This window comes from Canis lupus, chromosome 19 (genome assembly GCF_011100685.1).
Source record: "Canis lupus familiaris isolate Mischka breed German Shepherd chromosome 19, alternate assembly UU_Cfam_GSD_1.0, whole genome shotgun sequence".
Classification (NCBI taxonomy): domain Eukaryota; kingdom Metazoa; phylum Chordata; class Mammalia; order Carnivora; family Canidae; genus Canis; species Canis lupus.
In genome coordinates this window covers 46,237,802-46,246,497 of record NC_049240.1, presented here as the reverse complement: position 1 = coordinate 46,246,497, position 8,696 = coordinate 46,237,802, and the positions used below count along the sequence as shown (strand labels likewise).

General features: G+C 35.6%; 1 long non-coding RNA gene across 2 annotated transcripts in view; it reads right to left on the bottom strand.

Moving 5' to 3' along the window:
- Positions 1 to 631: 631 nt before the first annotated feature.
- Positions 632 to 8,696, bottom strand: part of LOC119864488 — a 128,968-nt gene continuing 120,903 nt past the window's right edge. For both annotated transcript variants that reach the window (XR_005374260.1, XR_005374262.1), the window contains exon 3: positions 632 to 743. This is a non-coding gene — a long non-coding RNA (uncharacterized LOC119864488). The remainder of the gene's footprint in view (positions 744 to 8,696) is intronic.

The window sequence follows — 8,696 nt, the reverse complement described above, 5'->3', positions numbered from 1 at the left end:
CTATATATACTGTGTATAAAAACTGCCTCAATGGTATTAACATAATTCTTTGATTTGGGACACAATTAGCTAGAAGATCCATATACAACAATATATTCTTCATATTTTGTATATCTTCAGGATACCTTCCATCATCATTAATATAAATAGACTTTTACAATAACATATTAGCTAATTTTGTCTTTTGGATTCTTTACATCTAGGAAATCAACATTTCCTAACGCCCCAACATAGAATATGTTACATTGAAAACACACCTGTAAGAAACAGTAAACTAAATTATGCTCCCAAACTGCTCCTACACATAAAACTACAAAACAGAATTCAAACTTCATTTCCCTTATATAATTTAATTTTTCCTTATTTAAATGAGAGATACAATGATTTGGCTATCAATATATATTTGGTGTTCAAAACTTGAACTTTCTTGTAGTTTGAGATCCATTTTCACTAATCAACACACCGTTAATAAAGTTCCTTCATCTTTGTCACTGTTTTTCCATTGTGTTTTTAAAAAATTGCTTTTTAAAATTATTAATTTTGTGTAAATATTCCATTACATATCAATGCTTTTAAAATAGTATTTAAAATAAATTACCTTTTCCAGTAACCAACCATGTCACAAAGGCCACTTTGAGTCACTTCTACTCCTGTTATTGTGTCATATCCAATTTGAAATAAAGCAGTTTTACAGCATATATTGTGTTAGAGTGAACACAAGGACTTGGCAAACACGATTAAATCTATGGAGAAAAAAATAAAAGAATAAACAGTTTTACTGTGGTGAAACTATAGGGATTAATATATTTATTTCAAAATAACATTTAATAAGTATATGATACTAAGAACTCAAATGTTTCCTTTTCAAAGACAGAGACCAAGATACAACAGAGCTGATGGATTTATACGGTACTGCCAAGCGTGTTCTTCATTAATTATATTGGGAAAACAGTACACCCATCATCTGGGCTGTTCAGTGGATGCCTTTTAGTAATATGTCGAGTAGATCTGCCTCCTACAGTTTAAGTACCTAAACATAGATTCTGATATGCTTGCCTAAGATAAAAGGAATATATTCACCAATGAATTAAGTGAATTTCAGAAAGTCACCAAGCATTGCCTTATCATTCATTTTCTTCTTTCATCCCTGGCTTCTCAATACAATGAAAAACATGACCAAGAATTTTTCAATGAGGATTAGCTTCAAAGTTATGATAAAGTTAATATAGCTGATTTCTCTTCAAGGGGTGCCATCTCAATTTCTATTTCTATTATATTCCTCTATAGAGCACAGAAAATATGAAAACTGTAGAGCCCTATTGTCCCTCCCTTCTCCCCACACCCCCAAAAATAGTAAGTACAGAAGTATTGTGAATTACCACATCCCAAATAAGGTAATAACACATTAGTTTACAAAGTCACTTATAGAAATGGGTGTTTAGGGATAGCCCTGCTGGCTGGGCTTTTTTTATAGAATTTTTATGTTATCCAAACTTTAAGTTTACAATGGATGATAACAGAAATCATATCCGTATATCCCAAGATTAAGCAATCTTTTTTTTTTTATCTTTACTGAGGAATAAGTGACAACTATAAAGGTATAAATTTAAAATATACAACACAATGACTTGATAGGCATACATATTGTAGAATGATTATCAAGATCACCTCACATAGTTAACAGAGGTAACATCTTTTTCGAGGGAGGCAAGTGTGTAAGATCTACTTTCAACAACTTTCAAGTATGCAATATTGTACTATTAACTATAGTCACCATACATTTAATCCTCATATTTTATTATTCTGAAATCAATAACTTAAAGTTTGTGCCCTTTAATCTCTATTAATCCATTGCCTCCTCCCTCTAGTCCATGGCAACCATCATTCTATTGTTTCTATGCAAATTTTTTGTTTGGTTTTTGTTTTTAGAGTCTACATGTAAGTGACATCAAACAGCCTTTGTCTTTCTCTTTCTGTCTTATTTTACCTAGCATAATGTCCTGCAGGTTTATCCATATTAAGATTCACCAATCTGGACCAGAAAACAAGGTCAATTTGATTGCAAATAAGTGAATTATGGGAACATGAGTGATATCAGCCTGATTTTAGGAAATCACAACCCATCAAAATATCCCCATGCTGTTACTGGGACTGCCATATATGAGCTCTCAAAGGCTTAGCATCTAGTCAGAGGCAGATGGGAAAAACAACCAAAGCTCTGCTGAAAGGGAAATTTAGAAGTGAAAAACATTTTAAAACAGCAATTTTCAACAGATTGTTCAAAGTTGAAAATCGCTTTCTTCTACTGCAAATATCTCTTCTCATAGCTCCTCTCTGGCTGAAGTGGTACCCCAGGCCTGGACCAGCCCTTTGGCTGCTGCTACAGTCAGCAGGAAACTCAAGATCAAGGGCAGAAATCCCAAAGAGGCTGAAAGGACCTTGCCCTTTATTTTCTCCCATCTCCTCTCAACTACCCATCTCTCCATACTTTTAATGAAGTTAATTTGGAGTCGCAGCTTTGCTGCTGCCCCTGTATGGTAGTCAGTCACCAGGGGCACCTGGGTGGCTCAGTGGTTGAGCATCCGCCTTTGGCTCATCTTGTTAACCTCAAGGTCCTGGGATCAAGTCCCTGTCAGGAGCCTGCTTCTCCCTCTGCCTATGTTTCTGCCTTTCTCACTGTGTCTCTCATGAATAAATAAATAAATAATCTTTAATTAAAAAAAAAAAAAAGAAAAAGAAGTCAGTCACCAAGTATTATTTGCCTTTTTCCTTATACCATGCTCTAAAACACCCTTGGGTAAGTTGCTGGTGAAGCCTCACTGCTTACTCTCTTTGCCATGAAAAGCTCCCCATCCATGTTGACTATGATAGTCTCTAATCTGGACTCCAAGAAAGGAGGTTGAGAATGTCACAGTCCCCAACTTTTAGCCACATTTTGTCACATGGGCCTTAAAGTTACTCTGCTTGTGTTTAGAATCTCACCAAGTCTCTATGAAGAAGTTCCCATCGGTTTCTGACTCACCTCTAACCAGAAAGATCTAATCTCCCTTCAGGATTCTTGAAATAGATGAAATATCAGCTACTTTTTACCCTCTTGTAAGACTTTTGCCATGTGGTGCATTCTGATGAGAGATGAAATGGTGACTCAGAGTCCAGTATCTTGGAGCAAAGAACGGCCTGAAGGGGTTACACCGTCAGGCACCGTCAAGATGTTCAGGGTTGGCTCTTGGTTTTATTATCGTACAATGTAAAGTATGTGTAAACGTGTAAACAAAGAAGGAAAAACAGCTCAAGAAACCAATCATGAGAAGGGCAGCAGAGAACTGCATATGTGACTATCTGCAAGGGTATCAGAGGTGCATTAATGTGGGGGCTGCGGGGATGGGACAACCGACCTCAGCAGGCCTGGCTATGTCCCACCATCTTTTGTACTGTTTTCAGTATGGACTGGTGGCAGGAATAATTGGCTTCTGCCACAGCATAAAGGTGTTGTCATTCATGTGTGTCCCTGTTCTTATTCTTTCTTTTACCCACTGAGGTCCTGCTCTCCCACAGACTTCTATTATTCCTTGCTCACAGTTAAAATACTCAATTTTTATTAATATCTATAGTTGTAACCTAGACCCAGGAAAGAGAGTGAGGATTAAATTTAAAAGATGTCATCACTAAATATATCTTTAGGCTGAATAATTTGTGTTTTTCAGATCTTCTCTGCATCTTGTTCTGTGACCTTGAGACTAACCTTTATGATTTTATCAATAGAGTCTCTCTTGAACTTGGATTTAGTCAATGAGAGGCAAGGAGGACAGCAATATCAGATTATCCATCATGCTGGCTGCTTTCTGGACACCTCACAGCAGTTGACAATGTTCCTCCTACCCGGGGCACAGCTTCTGTCTCCTAGCAGGTGGCTCTTTTCCTCTGTCAGTTTTCTCTGATTCCCGAGAAATTGGTCCTCCTTGGCTTCAAGATTAGAAGTCATAATAGTTTCCCACTGTTGTTAATGTTAGGGTTCTTTTCTTTTAAATTTATTTATTTATTTGAGAGAGACAGTGCATATAAGCAGGAGGAGAGGGAGAGCAAGGGAGAGAATTCTTCAGACTCCCCACTGAGCAGAGCTCTGTCCCAGGACCCAGGGATCATGGCCTGAGCTGATGGCAGACGCTTAACCGACTGAGCCAACCAGGTGCCCCTAATGTTAGGATTCTTTACCAACTCTTATTGGTTTCCTTGTGACCTCTTCTCAATTTCCTTGCTTGGCTGTGGAATCTATTATCAGTAAGAATGCTAATGCAATCTGTTCTCCATCATAGAGATTCAAATGTGGCAGCACTTTAGAAAGAAAAATATAAAACAGTCTAAATTAATTGGTGATGTCCCTCTGCCACCACAGATAAGGAGCTCAGTCTGGCCCCTCTGTAAATCCTGGCTTCTCATTTTTTCCCATTCACATACATCCTCTTTTTCTATCCTAAACCTTTCTGACTTCGCTGATTAAGGCAAATATTAACTAGCTCAGTTTAGTGAGTCTTTTGGTTGTTTGTGAGTCATTTAACAATGTGAAATGATTCAGTTGAAGTATCAGAGATTTTTTCTATATGGTAAGAGATTCATGTTCAAAAGCCTAAACGATAGTTTTTTGAGAAAATATTGCAAAGAAAACCAGTCAACCTAATTCTTCCCTGCATTGTGAAGAGCGCTTAGTCCCTGAATATCCCCACCAAGAATATTCTTCAGAGATAATCACCGTTTAGTAAGTAAGGGCATAGTCACAAATTTTGATACATTTGTGATTTCTGAAAAAGACATGATATGAAAAAAAGGGCCACTAAGAACTATTGCTCCCTTTTGTGAGAGAATCCCCTGCTAATAAGTACAATTCCCGAAGCATCTTATAGGATTTAAAGCAATATTTCAGAAGTCTACTTACTTAATATATGTTAGAATGACTCATCTTTACTCTCACTGCTTCACTGTTCCTAAGTGTAACTCTCCAAGGATTTCTTTACATGAAAACCCATTTCTCCAGACAACTTTAAAGTATTTTACAAATTAAGTTATTGGAAAAGCTTTAAGAGTAAAGTTTAACATAATGGCTTTCAAAAGTCATTTGTTATTCCATTGCCACAAATATAAATTATTAAAATATTGTATTTGAAGTCATATTATTCATGCAATCTTATTTTCAATAGGTTTGTAAATACTTATGTTAAAAGCATTTGGTCATATTATTAGAAGTTTCAAAAAGATATTTTCATATAGTATTTAATTAGGTATAATTATATCTATAATTATGTTATGTGCTATATGTGTATATAGTATATATGTAATATAAAGTGCTGATTGATTGATTCCCTGTTGTCAGATACGTAGAAGGCTTTCACTTCTTAATTATATTTTGGATTATTTTATTATTAGTTTCTTGAAAGCATGATTCCTGGTGTCAGACTATAGTCATGTTTTTAACTCTCAATATTTATTGTTAAATTCCAATACAGTATCATTATTTACACTTTCACCAAGAATTGGAAGAAAGATGTTTCCCTGCCCCATTTCTTAATTTGATATCATGGAGAGTTTACATAGTAGGCATCCAATGTAGAGATAGCATATACATTTGCTCCCAATTTCTGATTTCATGGCATTTTTATTGAGAGACTCTGAAAAAATACTGTCTTGCATATTCTGTTTTTAAGGCTATTTCTATGCCATTTATGTTTTGAAAATATTAAATATTTCATCTATTTTGTACCCTGGCGTTGAATATGTATCTACTCTGAATCTTGTAATTTTCTGCCACCCAACACAAACTAATAATACTTCAGTTGTCTTGACAAAATAATTAACTTATTGCAGAATCTAAGTTTTATATATTCACGTATATCACTAATTTTAAGAAAAAAAGAGAACTTTGAAAATGTTTTATTTCACTTGAAATGCTATAAAATGTTTGTCAGTTTTGAAAATTTCAGAGGAGCCCTTAAAATACTACGTGCAAAGAGCAAGTCATACTCTGCTATCTCTACTTTCATTTCCATTATAGTTTCACTTCTAAAGGTTGAAATATACTATATAGATAGATAGATAGATAGATAGATAGATAGATAGATAGATAGATAGCATTTTACCTTTATAACCTTAAGGCAGTCACTCAAACTATTCTGCAAAACAATTTTCAGTTTCTGACCTTCTGGTTGGTCTCCTGACATCCAGGACATCCAAGCATGTTGCCATATGTTACGGCAACCTGCTTCCTGGAAATGTGATACATGATGCCTGCCTTTATTCATCCTAATGGCAAATGAAGGTCCAGGAAACCACTTTCCTTAGAAAGGCAAGAGTAATAAGAAAATTGACAAGCTGTATCCCTCAATATAGAATCATTTCTAAAGCCGTATTATTCATTTATGTGTGTTTCTTAATCAGATTGATTATCTGACATATTAAATCTAAGTCTGGACTGTTGATAAGAAAAAGTTGTTTCTCTGCTCACATGTAAGAAGAATAAATTGTCGGAGGATATGAATTGCCATTGCCTGGGACAGAAATATGGTGTCAGGAAGTTCCTGTTTAACTTCCCTGTTCAATATTTAGTGGCACACTGGGAAGTCAAAGCCAGAAATTCAAGGAGCCAGCTGGCAGTGTGGAGAACAATTTGGCCTTGGAACTTCACCCCTTGTGAGGATGAAATGAGACAAGCATGATAACTCCTTAAAAAAGTTTAAAATATTATAGACAGATGAAAGGTATTAAGAGTTGGGTCAAATGAATTTGGGGACAAAAGAGCCTCTTTTCCTTGCATTCTCAAGACAGTGCTAGGAGTACAGCTGAGCTGCAAAATGATCCTTTCATAGGTTGTAACATAACTGCTGGAGAAAAACCAGTGCTTCTTGAAGATGTACAAGAGACATAAAGTAAATGGTAGGTACAAAACAGCAAGACAAAACAAAGTGTAAACTTCATAGGTCACAAATAATATACTTTTTGTATTTTAGACAAAAGTTCACTTTTTAGAAGTATAGTTGTAGTGATTGCTTTATGAGGCGACCTACTATATGTGTCATTCTTTAATGTCTTCAGGACCTCAAGAATGGCCTGGCACACACACAAAAATATTCTTTTGAGTTAATAAATATAAATTTAGCAAGTATTTTGTCCAAAAGTTCTCTAAGTAACCAGATCTCTTAACAGATTACCCTTGAGATCATTACTCCTACCACTATTGTCTTAAAGCAGAACCACAGAATACAGGAAAAGTAAGTTGATAGTCTGGATAAGCAAAGTATACCCCTGCCACTGACCTTGAAATGATGTTCCTATCCATCTAAAGATATTTCTTCTCTTTGCCATTCCTGAGTTCATATAGCCAAGTTCCAGTCCATCTGTCTTGTTATAATAACTCAAAGGATCAATACTTTTCAGGTTTATATAATACTTTCTCTGCTAAGTTGAGTTTTTTAGTAGCTATTCATATCACATAGTGCCTTCTTATGCATATTCTTTTAATTTTTATCTCTTAAGCTATGCTTTATTTTGTTCTAACAAGTACTAAAGTAGCTCAGTGAAGCTGGCTTATTATGTGATCATTACAGACAGGACATTTTGAGCTTATACACCTACTGAAATATCCCTACACTGGTGATAGAGAGCAAAAGAGCAAAGCTCAAAATAAGGAATAAGCTCATGTCCCCTTGGGATTCCTCATGGAAGCCACTTAATGCAAGTCAGAGCTCCCACATACTTGACACCTGTATAGTTAACAGTCATATTACTCAGTTTTTCCAACTAGCTCTTTGATCCTTAGAGGGATAAGGGACAGTTTTACTGTCTCTCAACAACTGTTTACAAATTGGAGATGGTCTGCTTTTAACATATTGTTCCTAACTACATCACTATCATTCAAATAAAATAAACATCATTGTATATATAAATTAATATGAGAGAATTGTGTTTTATGCTTAGTCTACACACTTATAAAGTATATAGTTATAGTTCTGCAGTATCTAGAATAGTCAAGTAGAGAAAACTTAGGTCTCAATTATCTGACATGTCATTGTGTTATGGATTAAACTGTATCTCTCCAAAATTCATATTTTGAAGTCCAACCCCCAATGTGATTGTGTTTCAAAATAGGGACTGTATAGGGGTATTTAGGGTTCAAAGAAATCATAAATGTGGAGGCCTTATTTAGATAGAACCAAAGTCCTTATAAGAAGAGAAAAAGACCCCAGAGCTCTGTCTCTACATGATCATAGAGAAAAGGCCATGTGAGGATACAGCAAGAAAGTAACTGTCTAGAATTAGGGAAGAGAGCTCTCATCAGAAACTGAATTTATTGGCACCTTGATCACGGATTTCTATCTAGCCTCTAGAACTGTGAGAGGATAAAGGTCTGTTGTTTAAGCCACCTAGTCCGCGGTATTTTGTTATGGTAGCCCAAGCTGACTGATATGCAGAGCAAAGTTTGATCGGTACGTATTATCCTATATGATTACCCTACTTTGTACTTCACTGTCCACCTCTAGTTATAGCTATAATGTCAACGTCTGATGGAAATGATTTCATCTGTGACTTTCCTGAGACATAGTTAAAGCATTTCATTTTGCAGAGTGTGGGAAATGATTTTGAGTTTAATCCAGTTCTTAAAAGACAAAAGTTGGCATCACAAAAACTCCCATCATCACCGGCACTAATTA